The sequence below is a fragment of the Bubalus kerabau genome, chromosome 6 (assembly GCF_029407905.1).
Source record: "Bubalus kerabau isolate K-KA32 ecotype Philippines breed swamp buffalo chromosome 6, PCC_UOA_SB_1v2, whole genome shotgun sequence".
NCBI lineage: Eukaryota > Metazoa > Chordata > Mammalia > Artiodactyla > Bovidae > Bubalus > Bubalus kerabau.
The window spans coordinates 59222875-59244486 of NC_073629.1; the positions used below are offsets into that span (position 1 = coordinate 59222875).

At 41.0% G+C, this 21612-nt stretch overlaps 1 protein-coding gene and 1 long non-coding RNA gene across 4 annotated transcripts in view; one reads left to right on the plus strand and one right to left on the minus strand.

Moving 5' to 3' along the window:
* Positions 1-2267, minus strand: part of LOC129655199 (uncharacterized) — a 79721-nt gene extending 77454 nt beyond the window's left edge. For 2 of the 3 annotated variants that reach the window (XR_008715823.1, XR_008715824.1), the window contains exon 1: positions 1577-2267. This is a non-coding gene — a long non-coding RNA (uncharacterized LOC129655199). The remainder of the gene's footprint in view (positions 1-1576) is intronic. The other variant, XR_008715826.1, reaches the window with a different exon arrangement.
* Positions 1-21612, plus strand: part of DDAH1 (dimethylarginine dimethylaminohydrolase 1) — a 144599-nt gene that overhangs the window by 117035 nt on the left and 5952 nt on the right. The window lies entirely within an intron of this gene.

The following is a 21612-nucleotide window of genomic DNA, read 5'->3' on the forward strand; positions in this document are numbered from 1 at the left end:
CCAATTGTATTCACCAGATTCACAAGACAATGATCTTTTAAAAAGTAATCAACCGTGCCTGAATTAAGAAATTAAAACACAAAACCAAATAGACTCTGAGTTTGTAACAACTGTTTATGCTCCTTTTCCTGGCAGCAGTTGGCTTATCTGACAGTATTCCCAGAGCTGTGTGCCAACAAGGCTGGGGTGGCCAAATAAAATGCTTTGGCATGAGAGGGCAATAAATAATCTGAAGCTCGGAAACCAAAACAACCTTGCTGTATATCAGCACTAGTCCCAAGCAAGGCAGGAAGAAAGCAAAATTGGCCAAGTAGGAGAAAGGGAACAATGATGTGTTTTTTTCTCTTGAGCTTTTAAGAAAATGTCAAAGAGGAAAAAAAGGAAGAAATAATATTTAAAAGGCTGTTCATTCTATCCATTATATAATGGACATCAAAAAGTACTTAGCAGACTCTATGGGATGTCGTTGGGGGAACTCAAGTATCTTGTTTGGAGGTTGAGCAAATGGCCTTTTATGGGTTGTTTCAATCTAAGACTCCTGCTCATGAAACAAAAAGCCTCTGAGTGACCTTGAATTGGTGGTTCCTGATAAAAGGTGTGGTTTAAAACTTTCTGAAAACACACTGTCCTAACCCTATCTCAGAAAATTCTGATGTTCTAGGTCTAGGATCCAGTCTGGCCCTCTGAATTTTTAAAAATTTATTATTGAGGTATAGTTGATTTACAGTGTTGTGCTAATTGGTGCTATACAGCAAAATGATTCAGATATATATATATATGTAAGAATATATATACATATATATATGTATAAATACATTCCTTTTCATATTCTTTTCCATTATGGTTTATCACAGGATATTGAATATAGTTCCCTATGCCATAAGTAGTACCTTATTATTTATCCATTCAATACACAATAGTTTGCACCTGCTAATCCCCAGCTCTCAAACTTCCCCACACAGCCCCCCTCCGTCTTGGCAACCACAAGTCTGCCCTCTGCCAGGCATCTGTATTTTCAGAAGTTCCACAGGTGATTCTGGTACACAGACTAAGTTGAAAGCCACTGCCTTCAAGAATTTCTACAACTTACAAAATCACTCAACTTATGATCCTGAATAATATGCACCTGAAGAAGCCAATCACTGTGTCTATAATAGAGGTACAAAAGAACATCCTCCAAGTAGCATTAAAAGAGAAAGTATCCAAATCAAAAACGATTGAAAGTCAGAAACTCCTTACTCTTTTCATGCCAAGAGCTCAACATTGTACAACTTAAAATATTAATATAATACCTAACTAGATAATAAGTTGAATGCCATCATTCAATCCATTTGACATGTTAAACTTCTTTATTAAAATATTCTGAGTTATCAAAAATCACTAATGTTATCATTTTCCGAGAATAGAAAATTTGCATTTGACTCATGCTTCCCAAACCCCTCCCCCAAAACACACATACACACACACACACAAAGAAAATCTAACAACAGTACCTTATCTTGATGTACAGATTTATGCCAAAGAGAAAAAAAGACTAAACTTCATATTATTACTTATATTAGAGAAAAAAACTTACTTTACAAACAAAATCATATGTTGATTTGACTGAAGAAGCACAGTTGTCTAAAGGGCCAAAATGGATTTGAGGGCAAAGCAGAGAACTTTAGAGTCCAAATTCACAGGTTGTCCTTCTGGCTCTGCCTCCAGCTCTCCCTGTGTGACCCCGTCTCCAGTAGGCAATCTCATCCTGAAAAAACAAAGTTCAATCAGCCTCTCCAAGGAATGAGAGCTTCATTCCTCCCCGCTGGAAATTTCATGACAGGCAGTCAAGGTGAAGGACTATGTCTCAAGCGTGGCAAAAAGTAGCAACCGTCTAATTAGAAAGCACTCAGTGATATAGATAGTTCCAAAGTGAGTTCACTGTAGACTCTTGACCATCGTGACATTGTCCTTTCGGTGGCAGTAAGTGATAGAAGACTTACGCTTAGCTGAACGTGTTGATGCTGGCTTGAGGATAGAAAACTGCAGAAGACTCCATCCTAGTTCCACCTCTCTTTGAGGAGGCTTCAACTGAGTATGTAACTTATTAAACTGGGTATCTAACAAACATCATCATTTCCTAATTCATACATAAAAATCTGATAGAAAAAAAAGTTAAGGTTTCCAAAACCTTTTATTATTGTCTCTTCTGCAAAAAAAGACTTTTCAAAAAGCAGATGAAAGAAAAGGCAATTGAAAAGAGATTGCATGTGTGCGAAGTCGCTTCAGTCGTGTCCAACTCTGTGCAACCCTATAGGCTATAGCCTACCAGGCTCCTCTATCCATGGGATTCTGGAGGTAAGAATACTGCAGTGGGTTGCCAAGCCCTCCTCCAGGGTATCTTTCAACCCAGGGATCACACCCGTGTCTCTCGTCTCCTGCATTGGCAGGCGGGTTCTTTACCACTAGCGCCCCCTGCTGCTGCTAAGTCGCTTCAGTCCCCTGGGAAGCCCCTAAAAAGAGATTACAGCTGAGTTTAAAGTTAAGGCTTCTTGAGCATCACACAGCAATTTATTGAGCAGCAACTGTATGAAAGATAGAGTCTCACACACAGGGAACATGGAGAAGGATGCCCTCAAGGCCTCTCCAGCTGAACTGGAGAAACAGGACGGTGTCAATGTAAGATAAGGCAAATGCCTACTAAATGATGCAGGGTCCTAGTAGAGGTAGTGGGAGTTCCAAGGATAGAGTGATCACAGGAGGAGGGAACCAAAGTCCAAGTGGACCTGAACAAACAGCAAAACACAGACGGACAGGCACAGAGGATGAGTGTTTACTGTAGATGGACAACGGGGAATGTATATTTTATAATCAACAGATGATATGCAGGGACAGGAAGAGAATTAAGGTCTAAGAAATAAGTTGGGGCTAGTCCAAAAGTAAAGGAATTGGAGTCTTCTTATCTGCAGGCTGTGGGAAGCCACTCGATTTTTTAGCAAAGGTGTAAAAGGTGGTATTTCAGAGAGATCTGTCTGATGTTATGCCTAGAATGATTTAACAGGAAGATCAGGAGTAATAAAGCTGGTTAGGAAGCATCACACAGTCCAGAAATAAAGGAAAGGAGGGTCTGGACTGGAGAAGCAGCCATGACAACAGAGAGGACCCTGCAGGGGTTGAGTTCTATTTACAGAAGTAGCAGAACATCATAACTGATGGAGTTGAAAGAGCAGGGGAGGAAAAAGACTCAGGTCAGCGCTTGCACAGATACTTATAGAACTCCTGTTCTGTACCAGGCACTGTACTAGGCCCTAGGGGGACAATGATCAATGAAATCACATCAGAAAAGACTACCAAATGGGGTGCCTTTGGTGAAATTCTCAGAAGAGAGTTCAAACTCTCGCTGGCATGGTGAATTCAGTTCTCTCCATCAACACAGGAACAAACCATAGAAAATTGGTGGACAGAATGTGTTTCTGGATTCCTCTGACCTAGATTCACATTTTGAGAGCTGAGCTGTACTTAAGACACATCCAACTGACGGCAGCTCTGGTAGATGGCCGACGTCTAAGCTCGTAAGACACTAACGGGGCTGGCTCCCATTTCAGTTTCCATTGGCAGCAGTCAGCGGCTCATCTGAATTTAGAGTCTCTGTCCTTTACCCTTTTCCATTTATTTTTTATTATCTTTATCTACTCACTCTCAAAGCACATGGAAAAAAATCACTTTAACATTTGTGTGCCCTCTGTCTCCAGCAGGGTCTCATTGTTTCTTGGCTGAATTGAGTTGGCAAAGACCACAAAAAAAAAAAAAAAATTACCCAGGATGATTTGTGTCTCATAGGCTGAAATCGTACATCACAGAATGGCCTATGTGACACTCTCACCAAGCCAACACCAGTACCCTTGATGTGGAACAGATTAGGAAATGTGTCAGTTGAGCTGGAGGGAGAATGGTTGGGTTTTGGGTTACTGTTTCTCCATGAACATCACATGTATTAAATGCCTTAGGTGTTGATGAGTATCCTATTGCTTGGCTGAAGGTTAATAAAGCATATGGTAAAACCTAGGCACTAAATTAGAAATGACATTTCAACCCTAAATCATTCTCCAACTTCTAGAGAAAACACACACACAGATGGATACAATACTGGGATTTAGCCCATCCTTAGAAACAGTGACATACAAGAGAAGCAAATTAAAAGTAAATATTCTGGGGGAGAGGGATAAATTAGGAGCTTGGGATTAAAATATACACACTACTACTATATGTAAAACAGATAACCAACAAGGACCCACTGAATAACAAAACCACTCCAGTAGTATTCTATCCTTAATAATCAGTTACTATTTCTCCCATTTTAATCTGTTTTTCACTTATGGTCACTGGGGGACCCGGTATTTCTCTGCCTACAGATGTATAAAACTCCGGAGATAGCTTACAACAAAGCCATTCCCTTTTATCTTTTTCTGGAGTGGGACCAAATTCAAAGCTGTAGCCACATATCCAGAGGTGACTCTTGGTACAGAGTTTCAAAAACAAAACATCTACACCCTGGAAAGTGATGAGTTCAGTATAGATTAGCTACCAGTAGTTGTAATATCAATAGTGGTAATAATACATTTTAGGTATGATGTTCATGTTAATTTAATTTGAAAAGCCTAAGTTAGTGATCTTTCAACTTTAACATACCCAAGAATCACACAGAGTGCACATTTGAAATGTGTATCACAGGAATTCCCTGGCAGTCTAGTATTACCACTTGGGCCTTCATTGCTGTGGGCCCAGGTTTGATCCCTGGTTCGGAAAATAAGATCCTGCATGGTGTGGCCAAAAAGAAAAACTAACGCATATATATAGAATCCAGAAAAATGGTTCCGTTGAACCTATTTGTAGGGCAGGTATAGAGACACAGACATAGAGAACAGACTTGTAGACACAGCGGAGGAAGGAGAGGGTGGGACGAATTGAGAGAGTAGCATGGACATATATACACGACCATGTGTAAGGTAGATAGCTGGAGGGAAATGCTATATAACACAGGGAGCCCAGCTCAGTGCTCTGTGACAACCTAGGGGGTGGGGGTGGGGGGGAGGTTCAGGAGGGAGGGAATCTATATATACTTATAGCTGACTCACACTGATGTACAGTAGAAACCAACACAACATTGTAAAGCAATTATCCTCCAATTAAAATAAATAAATAATGACATGCACATCACATTTCTTGGGTTGACCACAAGAAATTCAGCAGCAACCCTGGTATGGAGCCTAGGAACCCCTGCATGACTTGGGTACAGGTGATCTGTAGACCACACTGTCAGAAGCATACCTCTGTCTGGAGTTCACCAGACATCCTATATCAGCATTTGAGGGCAGGGGGCGATGATTCATGCCAAAAGTAAATCACTGTGTTGTTGGACAGAAAAAGCCCCCTAATATCATTCAGAACAGTGTCTTATAAAATAAAACAACTGGCACAGCACTTCAGAGAAGTAACACTCATTTGATTAAAAAAAAAAAAAATGCAGAAACTAGTACAGCCACTATGGAGAACAGTGTGGAGATTCCTTTAACTGGAAATAGAACTGCTATATGACCCAGCAATCCCACTGCTAGGCATACACACTGAGGAAACCAGAAGGGAAAGAGACACGTGTACCCCAGTGTTCATTGCAGCACTGTTTATAATAGCCAGGACATGGAAGCAACCTAGATGTCCATCAGCAGACGAACGGATAAGAAAGCTGTGGTACATATACACAGTGGAATATTACTCAGCTATACAAATGAATGTATTTGAGTCAGTTCTAATGAGGTGGATGAAACTGGAGCCTATTATACAGCATGAAGTAGGTCAGAAAGAGAAACACCAATACAGGATATTAACGCATATATATGGAACTTAGAAATGGTACTAACGACCCTATATGCAAGACATTAAAAGAGACACAGATGTAAAGAACAGACTTTTGGACTATGTGGGAGAAGACAGGGGTGGAATGATTTGAGAGGATAACATTGAAAAGTGTATTACCATATGTGAAATAGATGACCGGTGCAAGTTCAATGCATGAAGCAGGGCACTCAAAGCTGGTGCTCTGGGACAACTCGGAGGGCTGGAGTGGGGAGGGAAGAGGGAGCGGGGTTCAGGATGGGGAACACATGCACCCATGAGTGACTCATGTCAATGTACGGCAAAAGCCACCACAATATTGTGAAGTAATTAGCCTCCAATGACAATAAATCAAGTAAATTTTTTAAAAATTAAAAAAAAAATCACAGTAGCAAATTTCAAAACATAAAGTTTATGTTTCCATTTTAAGAACAAAAAAAAAATGCAGAGCTTCACTAGATTATTGAAATTCAAATACCTATGAAAAGCTAATTTCTTTAAAATACTGTCTTTTTAGGGGAAATGCTTACAGAATAAACAATATCATGAATTCTGTCTAGTTCCTTTCTCTCTGTTGATTATGTTTGCATATTAAAATACAACATATCTGCAATAAGTGCTTATTGTTCTAATTCTCTTTGGCTACGTAAGGCTCTTAGACTTGAATAGAAATGTCTGAAGGTCTGAAGTCCTGTGGCTTGAAAATGAACAGGATACTAAATTCTTCAAGTAGGAATAGTGGAAAGAGGAAGGAAACTCGGGTGGGAAGTATTGTGTGCTCCCATCCCTGAGCTTGTTAGGAAGAATTTGAAAAGGTGCCCCTGGAGAGAGCACCCACGCTGATTAAAGCTGGAGTCCCAGTGACAAGTATCAGTTGCATAGAAGGATGCAGCACAAGCCCTGGCTAAAAGCTCTTCTTTGCTTCCAGAAGGTTGAGCTCTGAGTGAGTGTGTCTTGCAGGAAATTGCATCAGGAGATTTTAGGAAGATTTTAAGAGTTACTAAAATGGTAAACTGCACTGCTGAAAGATTATTCATCCATTTGTTCAACATTTAACAAATGTGTTGAGCGCCTACCCCATGCCAGGCCCTGTACAGAGAGCCAGTGATGTGTCTGTGCCTCTCTGGAAGCTTCATCCACTCTCCTGTGATGACTTGGTTACCTTAACTCAGTTCAATCCAAGCAGTATGTCGATTGCCTAAAGAGGCAGAGGTCAAAATATATACAGTAGGGATATAAAAATGTATTGCTCTCTGAACCAATTGATGACCGTCAGCTAGTTGCCTTCTCCAACTTCTATGCCACCCTTCCTTCTTATTAATTGAACCTTGAGTTTTAAATGAACATATTGCCACTTGGAACAAAGTCCACACCTCTCAGCTTTCTTTGTCTTAGGTATAACAATGAAACTAAGCATTGTCCAATGATATGAAATTAGTGGTACTGGGTATGATATCCAGGAAGCCTGGATTTGAAAGAGAGGAGTTGTGCCCTTCTCCCTACCCCAAAGCTTGAAAAAAATATGTGAAGGCTGGAGCACAAGGCTATTTCATACCACTAGGACAAGGGCTACATAACAGAGCAAAAGCTAGAAGAACCTCAGCCTGTGGGGACTGTCAAGTCCATACACTGCACTACAACCTCAAAGCTCCTTTCACATGACAGACAAAGAAACTTTTAAAAGTTGTTTAGAGGGGGCAGGTACTTTCTGTCATAGCCAAATTTAGTTCTCAATGATAAAAGCTGTTTGTCTTCACTAGCCATGAACAGAAAACCCAGGTCAAATTGGCTAAAACTGTGAAAGGAGAATTATTGGTCCCTGTTGTTCTGAAGTACTGTAGACTTTAAGGTAGATTTGATAGGTCTGCTCACTGATGCTGACAAAGAACCAGACTCTGTCTTCCCTTCTACAGATGAGCTTCACTATAAAGCTGGCTCCTCCTCAGGGGAGCACGGTGGTTGCCATCAGCTCCTGGCTACTTGCCTCCTCACCCCCATTCAGGGAGAGGAACATCAGTTCTCTCAGAAAAGTAAGGAAGTTTCTTTCGATCTTGTCCATTCTTATTGGTTCAAACTGGTCATCTGTTCATCCCTGAACCACTAATGGAACTGGGGGTGAATTTCTCTGGCACTACAGTTTCCTGATTGCATCCAGGCACAATGGAGCACCACAAACAAATTCACAGGGGTACAAGGGTAGAAATATAAAATGTTCAAAAAGGAAGACACACCTGTCAGACATCATCCACCGTTCTACTATTAAGTTGTTTGGACCTAACTACTTAATAAATAAAGGCTTATTTATTTAAGATAGAGCTTATTTTTTTGTTTGTTTGTTTTGATTTGTGTTTCACTCTTTTTTCTTGGCCTGAAGGCCCCATGAAAATATTCCTGGGACACTTATGGGTACTGTGAACCAAGAGAGGAACCTTTGGCCTAGGGTCTCAGTCCTGCGTCAGAGGTGGAATTGGCTTCCCCCAGATAATATGGGCTTCACAGGGAGGTGTGGATATACAAGTGAAAACCCAGGTAACTACTAAGAAAGCGGAGAATGGATGTGTGGGAAGAAACCACAATGTCCATAGGCCCTTGAAAGAGCTAAACCCTACATTCTTAGAGAACTGCCTGTGTCTAGGAAAATATAATAAGGACTTGGGGGTAAAAGGTGAGACCCTTGAAGGCTTGGGATCAGCAGGGGACAATACAGCAAAAGAGAAAGCAAAAATGTCCTTTGTTAGAAGCAACAGGAATGTGGAGATAGGGAAAGGGCCGAGAAAAGGGAATGAGGAGACATCTGGACTACAAAGCAGAGTTGTCGCACCTTTGAAGAACACCAGCATTTCATATTCTAAGTGTTTCTATCACTGCAGTACTCCAGTCTGCCAAACTTGAGAACAATCTATCACTATAGGTGAATAGGGCTTTTTCTCCAGGCAGTCAAAGAGAGACTGGAGTCCCAGCTTATGTTGACATCGTTTAAAAGAGGGACAGCGCCTGTAAAATAATTGTATTTCTAAAGGGATCTAATTCAGTGGGGCCAGAGATAACATGTGAATATCAGCTACCTCCTTTCCCTTCTCAACCTCTCTCCCCAGATTGGTCAAAGTTATAGAGAGGGCACAGACTCGTGGTTCTCAATCCTGTCTCCATATTATAGTCATCTGGAGGGAGCATTTAAAAAGAAACAGTGACATTTTTCCCTGCTTTAGACCAAGTCAAAAAAGAATCTCTGTGATTGGGGCCCAGAAACCTATATATTTTTTTAAAGTTCCCCAGATGATTCTAATGTGTGGCCCAAGTCGAGAACCGCTGGCCTAGGACATTCCACAAATCATGGAACGCAATTAGGTTGTACTGGACAACCTACTTTAGATCTTGAAAGGGAAGAGAGACTCCTTAACTTGGGAGTGGAGGAGAAGGCTGGGGAGAGGTTGACTGTTCCTCTTTGTCCCACTTAAATTCTCTCCATCAAACCAAGACCACTAGAAAAGGCCTGGACTGAGTCATGAGAACGAGGGTGTATTCCTAGCTTTGCAGTTCAGTTCACTACCTTTGTGTGATTTTAGGTAAGTCACTTAATTTTTTATCTCTCTGAACCTCCATAAAAGAGAAGTGGGCTTGATGAAATTACATCACTTTCCCGAGTGTTCAAGGTACCTTCTCAACATTCACGGTCTAACACTGCTGCTGATGCTGCTGCTAAGTCGCTTCAGTCGTGTCCGACTCTGTGTGACCCCATAGACGGCAGCCCACGCTCCCTTGTCCCTGGGATTCTCCAGGCAAGAATTCTGGATTGGGTTGCCATTTCCTCCTCCAATGCACTAGCAAAGGCCAAATCCAGGAGGAAACCACAATTTCTCCTCTCCATTTCAGAAATGTAAAACAGAGAGCCCACATAAGTAGGTGAGGTAGGGTGGCTGCTTTCTTCATCCACCATGGTTTGGTTGTCATTTACAGGGGATTTGGGTTTCTTGTACAAGATATGTGTGGATAACAGCTGTTTTCTTAAATACCAATCCATTTATTTTCAGGGATCTTATTAATTCAGAGGAAGAATAGAAGAGCAAATGCTATACTTCTTTGGAAGTTTGATTTCTCTTTTTCTGGTTATTTTTCCTACTATCTCCCATAAGTATCTGCTTTTCTTTTAAAATATGAATAGATTTGATAGCTTTCTTCTTAAAACAGTGGTTTTCAACCAGAGGCAACTTTGTCCTCCCTTTCTTTCAAGGAAACATCCAACAATATCTGGAGATATTTTTGTTATTATGTGGGGGGTGAAGGGGGTGGATGCTACTGATATATAGTGCGTCGAGGCCAAGGATGCTCAACCTCCTGTAATACACAGGACAGCCCCCAAAACAAATAATTACCCAGCCCAAAATGTCGACAGTGCTGAGGTTAAAAAAACCCATCCTAAAACGTGAGTGAAATCTGTGAACCTTGTTTCACAGAAATTTCCATTTCTGAGCGTATCATAGTTGAGGGGCTTTTATTCCTGATGCATTTAGCAGCTGCAATGACTCCTGAAGAACAAGTAGTTCATGACAACAAGAGAGTCCTTCAGAAGCAGGGAATTAAATAGCTATATACGATCTCGGTGGGCTTCCCAGGTGGCACTAGTGGTAAAGAACCCGCCTGCCAAAGCAGGAGACATAAGAGATGAGGGTTCAATACCTAGGTGGGGAAGATCTCCTGGAGGAGGGCATGGCAACCACTCTGCTATTTTTTCCTGGGAAATCCCATGGACAGAGGAGCCTGGTGGCTACAGTCCATGGGGTCACAAAAAAGTTGGACACGACTGAAGCGACCTAGCACACACGCATGCATATAATCCCAATATTTATTCAATTTTTGTGTAGCATTATTTACAGACATTGGAACTGTTTATGGGCAAAAATTAGTAATTGTAAGACAATCACAGAAATTGCCTTCACAAGTACGAAATCTGAAGAGGTTTTTGTTACCGGCCTTTAAGAAGTGGACTTTGGGGCCCCTAGAAACTGAGATGTTCAGGCTCCTTCACTGACAAATTCAGTGGGAGATAAACAGGTTCTGTTTTGAGTATGTACATGTGTTAAAAAATAGTCTGAAGGACTTCCATCAAACTTAATAGTAATTTCCCATAAGGAAAGGGAGAAGAGAAAAGACAATGATGTAATAGAGGGGGAGAAAGAGGGCTTCAACTTTTTAAAGTCAGCTTTTGTGAAATTTAATTCCCATACAATAAAATTCACAAGCTTTAAATGTACAGTTCAATGGGCTTTGACAAATGTGTACAGTTGCATTAAGTCCAAGAGAACTTTTTTCATATTTGACTCTTATACAAGAAACTTGTGTTATGTATTTTTATAACTTGTATTTTCATTTATAATTTAAAAGCATGTTTTTAGAAGAACTGTTTGAAATTATGTAATCATACATCACCTGATTGCTTAAGTAGCTTACAAAGATGGAAGGAATATAGCAAAATAACCTAACTGGAAATGAAAGGGAAAGATGGTGTAAAAGGGGAACAATAATTTAAATTGGAGCCAAGTTTAATAATGTAAACTGTGAATTCTCATTTCCTCTTTACACATAGACAATTAGACTTTACGCTTCCGATCAGTCATCTTCTCTGTATGTTTGAAAGCTTCATTGAGTTTAGGCTCCTATTTAGCAAATCCAATCTGCCATCCTTCCTTTTAAGTATTCATGATACTTTATACCATCAGTGTATTTCAAAAGCTCATTGAAAGCTAATCCTCAAATATTGTCTGCCATGAGAAAACAAGAGCTACATGAGCCAAATTTTAAAACTAAAGTTATCCGTGGGGGTACTAACAAAGAAGGTGGAGGGTGACTTAAAGTAACTTTCTATGAAAGGCCAACTTATGCTGAAATTCAAGAACCAAGTCTTATAAAACCATGAAGCCCCCTGTATAGGGCAGTGGTTTGCTACAGCCAGCTTACCCAGGCCAACTGTTACATTTTGGGGAATTTTGACAGGTGCTTATTAAACACATCTATTATAAAAAATCAAATTGTATAAACTTAGGATTAAATAAATTTTGTTCTAAAAAAGGTAATAACTTCCTAATTATATTATTACATTTCACCCTAGCCGTGCTCTTACAGCTGTTTACATCTGTTTGTGTATGTGGTAGTGTTATATAACACTGTGGCTGTGCACATCCCTTCCCAGTGCCATATTCAATAATATCACAGTGGTAACTTGAAATTGGCTACGGTGAGAATGTTTGCACCACAGAAATCAGCAAAGTACAAAACAAGACTTAATTTATCATTTTACTGATTTTCTAGACATAAGAAAGTGATGGAGAAATTTTTTAAACTTTTAATTTTGTTTTGGGGTATATATGCTCAGTCACTAAGTCAAGTCAAACTCTTTGTGACCCCATGGCCTATAGCCCTCCAGGCTCCTCTGCCCATGGAATTTCCAAGCAAGAATACTGGAGCAGGCTTCTGTTTCCTTCTCCAGTATTGGGGTATAGCCAGATAACAATCTGATAGTTTCAAGAGAACAGGGAAGGGACTCAGCCATACATATACATGTATCCTTTCTCCCCTAAAGCCCCCTCCCATCCAGGCTGCCACCTAACACTGAGCAGAGTTCCATGTGCTATACAGTAGGTCCTTGTTGGTTATCCATTTTAAATAAAGTAGTGTGTACATGTCCATCCCAAATTCTGATGGGAAAAATTTTAATTATGCAGATTAAACTTAAAAGTGTATTATGTGTGTAACCATTACACTGAGGGAAAATGAGGAAATATTCTTCCAGTATTCAAAAGCTACTATGCACTTTAGCAATGAAGTCACTTACATCATTGCCAAACATTGTTTCATCCGTCTTACTATTGTCAACAAAATATCACCCAGCAGCCATTTTGGAATTGTTCTGCTGATTTGTCAGTTGCAGCTATTGGTTTGGCCTCAAATGCACAAACTGCAAAAATCAACAGAAGCATTCTATGAGAATCAATTGGCCATATGAAAATTACAGTCAGGAGCGCTGAAGTCTTTATTATTATTTATAGATTATATGCTACCCATCCTTTATAATACAGTAAAATTTATAATAAACTTCTATGGGTATATTAGGCATATATTTTCCCCCCCATTTACCAGCATACTACCACCTGGAGCTGAAGATCTCAGAACACTGAACATATGCTAAAGACTTGTTTCTTTAGCCTGTACCCAGGCTATGAGTACAGTTTTGTAGAGCAATTAGAAGTCCTAATGGTGATTTTCTTCACACTGTTCCAGAAAAGAAACAAAAAAGAACGCTCTTTCATGTGCACAGACTCTCCTCTAACCCCAAGCAACTCTTTCACAAATGGCCAAGCACACCAGGTCGAGGATTTTGAATATCTCAAAGCAAAACAGTCACAATTATTGCATAAAAAAATGTTTAAATGGGTACCTGATGAGATAACCCAGGAATCATTTGCTCATATGTAGACTAAGCATTAATCCACCAGTGGTGGTGTCTGAGTCAACAGAGCTGGACATGGGCATCATTACAAAGTGTGCATGTTTGGCCATTTCTCATCTCTCACCTTTGAGCTTGCCCCTCTGCTGCTCTAGAGGTGATAACGCCTCTTCACCCACTGTCCTTTTCTATCCCTGAAGGCTTTTCTCTTCCTTCATCTACTTAAAAAATAGAGTAGCTATCTCTGAGGAAACCAACCTTTGTAGTCTAATAGCAAACTCAGACAACTTCAGGGGTCAGACCTTCTCTATCCAAAATGCACTTAAATGCAAACTTTTAAAAATATGTGCATGTCAAATAAACTGTATCTACAGGAAAAATTAGCCCACAGACTGTCAGTTAGTGAGCTCTGAGTCTAATCTTTCAAGGGCTATTTGCAAAGGTGGCAGATTGATGTGACCACAAAATGGTGGGCATTTGGAAGCTGACTCACCTGGACCTGAATCCTGGATTTCTGTCTTCATGTGTGGCCTTGGACAAATTACTGAATTTGTCTGAACCTTGGCTTTCTTATCTGTCAAATGAATTGTTGAAGAAAGGAGTGAAAATAGATGAACCATCAATAATTAGAAGATAGCTCAATAAACACTTCAATTCTTTCTTGTTATTGAATGACCCAAGGGAAACTGAAAGATCATCCAGTTCCCAGTACCCAGGGAAGTTAATTTTTGATGATGAGATTTTAGGAGCTGAATTTAGGGTATAGGTAGGTATCTGGTGAAGCAAAGCCAGGCATGACCTCAATAGCCAAGTAGGCAGCTGTCTACTGTACTTATTCAAGACATAAGGATAAGACTGTGGGGGATTTGCATCTGCTACATAGCTAGTCATAGAGAAGCATGGCAGGGGGAAGAAGGGAGGGAAGAATGCCCGACTTTGCATTTGGGGAGGGATGCTCTGGTCTGATTTTTTTCCTCTCCACCCCTTGAGTCAAAAATTTAAATCAGGGCTGTAACTCACCCAGAGAATTGCTACTTGTTCCTTCTGCCCTTACTCTGCTCCTCAGCCCTCCACAGAGTTCAGAGTGGTCTTATAAGAGTTGGGAGGGCAGAGGAGGGGGTGCAGGTCCCATCCACAGAAACCATTGTGTTTAAGGATTCCTTCCAGAAATAGTTTTTGTGACTTGTGGTTGTAATGTGAATAACAGAAGAAATCTTTCCTCCACATTTTCATGTGGTCCATATGATCTGAGTAAAAGCAGCAGCTCCAAACATGAGATAATTTATGGAGGAAATGTCAGCTAGCTTGGAAGGAAATATTTGGCATTGAAAGTTTGCCCAGATTTAACTAAAAAGAACCATGTAACTTCATTCTTAAGATCTATACAACCCATCAATTCAGAGAGGTTGTTTAAAAGGCAGCCTCACTCGGGTTGTGTTCATTTTGAGCTGATCCATGGAAATACTATTAAAAAATGAAAACATGATATCAATTCTAGAATGTCATTCATAGCTATCTGACTGAGCCTTAAAAGGACTGCCAGGACTTGATGCCTGGCATATTGTCAAATTCTCAATAAACTCTTGACGGATAGGTGGATAAAGAAATGTATGAATTATTTTAGATATCCAGGAGCAATGAAAAGTGTGCTTGACATCATATACTGTATATCTCAATAGAATCTATAATGAGTTGTTTTATTGAGTTGGTTTCACTTTGATATATTAAGACAAATACATATGTATGCTTCATAGGAAGATCTGGTATGAGCAAGCCAAGAATGTGCTCTGTTTCCTAAACATCTTTAAACACCTTCTATACAACTTTGCTTTGGTATTTGACCAATGCAGCCTACATTGTTCTGTGAAACGACATAGCCTGGGAATTTTTTCAAAATAAGTGATGTAGTACAAAGAAAGCATGAGTAAGTAACAAGTGAGAGAATGAAATTGCCTTCCAGACCTGTGGATGAGAAAATTCCCAGAAATGTTGGGAACTGCCGGAAATGCCTAGTTGTTAATGCAACTAGCCATGCAAATTATCTTGGGCTGGAAGCCAGACGTTTCCCACTCTGTTTTGTGACAGCTCCCCTCTGGGGAGCAATGTGGGTTCCTTCGAATGAGCAGCTGTGTAACAGACCACCAGGACGTGGCCAATTTCCTCTCAGGGCTGCGTGCCTTCTTCGTTAAGGAGATGCCTGTGTCACAAGTGACACTGACTTTCATTTTACTGCTAGTTTACCCTTGACCTAGCTTAAATTATAGATTATCATCTTCTGAAGGCAGAATCCATGGCCAGGTTAGCTTGGCATCTTGTCTAGGTTCCCACCTTCCACTGCCATCGTGCCAGGCCTGAAGGGGCAGCTCTAGGAAGACAGTGGAATTGGATGGAATGCCAGTTGCTTCCTGTCCTGAGTAGCTCAGTTGGTAAAAACTACACCTGCAATGCAGGAGACCCGGTTTTGATTCCTGGGTCGGGAAGATCCCCTGGAGAAGCAATAGGCTACCCACTCCAGTATTCCTGGGCTGCCCTGGTGGCTCAGCTGGTAAAGCATCTGCCTGCAATGCGGGAGACCTGGGTTTGATTCCTGGGTCGGGAAGATCCCCTGGAGCAGGGCATGGCAACCCACTCCAGTATTCTTGTCTAGAATCCCCATGGACAGAAGAACTTGGCGGGCTCCAGTCCATGGGGTGGCAAAGAGTCAGACATGACTGAGCATCTAAGCATAGCACAGCACACATAGTGAGTGGAATAACTCCTTTGGGAAATGGCAGAAGTCAGAAAAGAAGTTCAGAACAGCGATTTAGCCTCTCAGATCTTCCCCCGAAGCCCTGTAGAAATCCCCTGTGTTGCCCAGAACCCGGGGCCTCTGGGGACCTTGTAGCGTGTACACGGTTTAGGGGCTTTCTCCTTTTCATTCTGGCTCCCAGGGCAGTGAGAAGCAGGAAGTACAGTCCCTGGGGTTAAAAGAACACGTTACACACAGCTTTGGAGCAATACACCTCCTCCACCCCTTTTTAGGAAAAAATGTTGGGACATAGAACAAAACAGCCCAACAGTCACATTCTCGGGATATTTGAAATGATGCTCATCTTTTAACAAAGGCTGCCGTGCATCCACAAAGATGAAGCAAAACCTGTTTCTCCACCTCATGGTGGCTCCATCATTGAGCCCGTCGAGATGATGCCCTCCCAGGAGGGCTGCGAGCACATCTTCACATCCTCACAGTGCCATTCCAGCACAACAGGGGAAAGATGCTAGAGAGACACACAATCTCCTGAATCTTTTTCTGTGTATTCCCCTCTGGATGGCAAGTGCCCTGCATTCTGTATATACACACATCTCCTGAACCCAGCTATAAATAAATGCAAGCTGTCTTATTCAGACAATAACAACACATAAGAAAAAAGAAAATAATCACTAACAGGAAAAGAAAAACCTGTTATTTGTCCCAAAAGATGGAAACCCTTTGTGTTTAGAATAAGTACCTTTAGCTTTTTCATGGAAAAAATGTAATTTTTTGTTTATTATCTATAGTTACCACTTCCTAAATCCTTTTAATTTAGAAAGACTATGCCTGACAGAGCTTTTGTAATTTTTCTTCCATAGTTAAGCAGAACTACTTACTGCTCCAAACGGGGTCTGTTCTATTATTAAAAGTCATTTCTTTTGGCATATTTTTAAACCTGTCTTAAAATGATAACCAGGGGGCATTGACAAATTAATTGCAAAGCTTCTCCTAAGGTGGCTTCAGAGGTTTCATTTAGGTATTTATTTTAAGAGTATCTCTCAATAGAATTTATCAGTGAATTACTTATGTATTCCCAGCATTAAAGTATTTCCCCACTAAGAGTAGTATAATTCCTTTCCTCATAGTGATGAAAAAAAGTGAAACTATCCTCAAACAATGTTAGGTTGGGTACTAACACTTATGTCAGTAATTTTAGGAATGTTCCCACCAGAAGTTATAAATCATACATATAAGACCCGGAAGAGAGAGAAACATTAAAGAGTAAGGAAAAACAGCTATTAGAATTTCACATAAACACCGTTAACTAAAGAACAATAAGGCAAGCACATAGGAAGCGGGGGTGGTATTGTTCAAACTAGAAGGTTGAGGGGGGCGAGGTGGGGTGGATAGGAGGGAGCATGGTGAGAGCTGAAGGCCGGGTAAACAAACCACACCAGGAAAGGAAGTATTCTGTCTCCGTTCCTCCAGAGAAACTGGGCTCTTCTGAGGTAGGCATAACCTTGGAGATTCTAGTTTGTTCCTTCATGGTTAAACAAGAAGTCAGCACTGATAACATCCTTGATAACACTTCCTCTGGAATGTACGACATTCCATATTTCTGCTTCATAGTCACCCCCGGACAGCATGAGTCAGACTGAGAGGTGGGGAATTTGCTAGGCTGCTCGTGGGACCATTGAAGTTATACTCAGGCCTGTGAGGTATGGACTTGCTATGCTTCTTTCTCTTTCAGCTCATCTTGTACTAAGAGCCATAGGTGATTTCTTTACCTCAAAACAGTCTATCTTAAGAGTGAGGTTAAAGAGCAAAGTTTGCTACAATGGTAGATGGGACTGCAGACTGGACACGTGAACCCTGTTTGTCTGATCATGCTGCGGTGAAATCAGATCAGATCAGTCGCTCAGTCGTGTCCGACTCTTTGCGACCCCATGAATCACAGCACACCAGGCCTCCCTGTCCATCACCAACTCCCAGAGTTCACTCAGACCCACGTCCATCGAGTCAGTGATGCCATCCAGCCATCTCATCCTCTGTCGTCCCCTTCTCCTCCTGCCCCCAATCCCTCCCAGCATCAGTCTTTTCCAATGACTCAACTCTTTGCATGAGGTGGCCAAAGTACTGGAGTTTCAGCTTCAGCATCATTCCCTCCAAAGAAATCCCAGGGCTGATCTCCTTCAGAATGGACTGGTTGGATCTCCTTGCAGTCCAAGGGACCCTCAAGAGTCTTCTCCAACACCACAGTTCAAAAGCATCAATTCTTTGGCACTCAGCCTTCTTCACAGTCCAACTCTCACATCCATACATGACCACAGGAAAAACCATAGCCTTGACTAGACGGACCTTTGTTGGCAAAGTAATGTCTCTGCTTTTGTATATGCTATCTAGGTTGGTCATAACTTTCCTTCCAAGGAGTAAGCGTCTTTTAATTTCACGGCTGCAGTCACCATCTGCAGTGATTTTGGAGCCCCCAAAAATAAAGTCTGACACTGTTTCCACTGTTTCCCCATCTATTTCCCATGAAGTGATGGGACCGGATGCCATGATCTTAGTTTTCTGAATGTTGAGCTTTAAGCCAACTTTTTCACTCTCCACTTTCACTTTCATCAAGAGGCTTTTTAGTTCCTCTTCACTTTCTGCCATAAGGGTGGTGTCATCTGCATATCTGAGGTTATTGATATTTCTCCCGGCAATCTTGATTCCAGCTTGTGTTTCTTCCAGTCCAACGTTTCTCATGATGTACTCTGCATATAGGTTAAATAAACAGGGTGACAATATACAGCCTTGACGTACTCCTTTTCCTATTTGGAACCAGTCTGTTGTTCCATGTCCAGTTCTAACTGTTGCTTCCTGACCTGCATACAAATTTCTCAAGAGGCAGATCAGGTGGTCTGGTATTCCCATCTCTTTCATACTAGTAGCTAATTAAGGGATTAATACAGTGCCTAATTATATTCATTATCTTCATTTATCTTTCATAATAAATGTGTGAAAGACCATTATTATCCCAATTTTATAGATGAGGAGTCTGCAGTACACGGGGTCACAAAGAGTCGGACACAACTGAGCATCTGAACAACAATAGATGAGGAAACTAAGAAGTGAGAAAAAAAAAAGAGCTTGAATTTCTATAGCTCACAAAGGAGAGAACTGAGACTCAAACCCAGGTCTTATTCCTGAGTTCATGGTCTTACTGTGTCCCTTCCCACACAATGATAAAGGGAAGCTACTATTACTGTGTTTTGAAAGCAGCCAAAAGAAAGTCTGCATAAGATATAATTAAATGGCAATTCATAGGAGAACAGAGTTACATGGGTCTGGATTTTTTTCTCTTAAACAAGCCTCTTCGTATTATTTTGCAGCATATCTATTTCAAAAAGAGAGCTAAGTTGAATATACTGATAATTTGCTTAGAATAGTTCTTAATTGTCCATGTATTGAATGGCTGCTGCTGCTGTGCTGTTCTCAGTCATGTCTGACTCTTTGCAACCCCATGGACTGTAACCTGCCAGGATCCTCTGTTTATAAGATTTTCCAGGCAAGAATACTAAAGTGGGTTGCCATTTCCTCCTTCAGGGGATCCTCCCAACCCAGGGATCAAACCAGATTCTCTTTCATCTCCTGCGTTGGCAGGCAGATTCTTTACCACTGAGCCACCTGGGAAGCGGAGAAGGGAATGGCAAGCCACTCCAGTACTCTTGCCTAGAAAATCCCACGGACAGAGGGGCCTGGTAGGCTGCACTCCATGGGGTCGTGAAGATTTGGACATGACTGAGCGACTTCGCTTTCACTTTTCACTTTCATGCTTTGGAGAAGGAAATGGCAACCCACTCCAGTGTTCTTGCCTGGAGAATCCCAGGGACAGGGGAGCCTAGTGGGCTGCCGTCTATGGGGTCGCACAGAGTCGGACACAACTGAAGCAACTTAAAAGCAGCCGCAGCAGCACCTGAGAAGCCCATATGTATTGAATAGGTCTAAGGTTTCTCAGTCTAGGTGTTAAAGAAGAGCCCACCCTACTGGTGGGTGATTCATCCTATGGGTCTATCCCCTCAGGGAACAATTTAAATTAAAAAGTGCAAGAGAGATGTCCAGTCAAGTCCAAACTGTACCATGCCATAATAAGATTACACATGAAAAGAGAATAAATAGTACCATGATTAATGGTACCATGATCAGTTTTTACCATACATAAAAAGTACCAAATAAGTGAAAAATAAATGATATAGTACTTTGTAGGACAAAGATTTTGCTGCAGCTCTGGAGGTTAAGAAAGAGAGCAAAGTGAGATGATTAATAAATTAAGTTTTAAGTTGCACAAATCTGGATTTAAATCTACCTGCATGAGCTTGGTCAAGTTTTTTGACCTAAGTCCATTTTCTTGATCTGTAAAATGGGAATTTGGGGATCCAAGAATACATATACAACTGTTAGCATGGTGCTCTGCTTGTTCTTTTTTTTTTTTTTTTTTTTAATTTAAATTTTATTTTATTTTTAAACTTTACATAACTGTATTAGATTTGCCAAATATCAAAATGAATCCGCCACAGGTATACATGTGTTCCCCATCCTGAACCCTCTTCCCTCCTCCCTCCCCATTCCATCCCTCTGGGTCGTCCCAGTTGCTTGTTCTTCTTGTAATACAATTGTCTATTTGTCGGACAGTCTCCTCCAGTAGACTGTGACCTCTTCAAAAACTGGATATTTTCCTGTTTATCTTTGCGTCTCTGAGCCTTTGATATAGTGCTTAAGCTCATCCCCACTCCTGATGTTTCCTTCTCTGTGAAGGATATTCCATATTACTTCTGGTTTCTGTCTGCCCTTGACATAGTCCCCACTAGGAAAAGAGAATGATTTAAACTGATGTTGAGTCAAGAAGACCTTACCATCTATACTCTTCACATCCTCTTGGGAATGAAGTTTCTGCAGGGAGCTTGGTGTCTCTTCTGCTCTTTCCCAACATAAATCTGACTGTCCAGTGGCTCTGTGACTGAACGTGCAAGAGACCTAACTCTGGGTTCTAGTAATATGAGGCCCATTTCCACACAGATATCGAGGGGTAAAGGAAGACCTAGCTGGAAATGTAGATTAGAACCAGACAATGAAAAGATCTTGTTATACCTTCATGGCATGACATTTTGGCAGATTCTTTCAAACATATAGATAACGATAAAGGATGGAAAGAAGCTACATGAGTAAGCCCAAAATAATACTTGTTTTCACTTTTGATGTTTGGATATTGGCATTATGGGGTGGTGGTAGGGGGTAGGGGAGCTTGTTATTGGCATTTTTGTTTTAATTTGTTGAAGGGCTAAAGATGAGATACCAATATTTTTAATTCTTTGTAGAATTCATCTGTCTTATTTTTAAGTTGTTTTATACTAGGGTACTAATAAACCCGTCACTTGATGAAGAGACTTGCTAAGTTGGTTTTTCTTCAAGTGTGGTCCAGGGACCATCTCTCTCAGAATTACCCAGAGGCCCCTCAGAATACAAATTTCTGTTCCTCACATCAAATCTGTCAAACCAGAATCCCTAGGGGTGAGACCTTGGAATA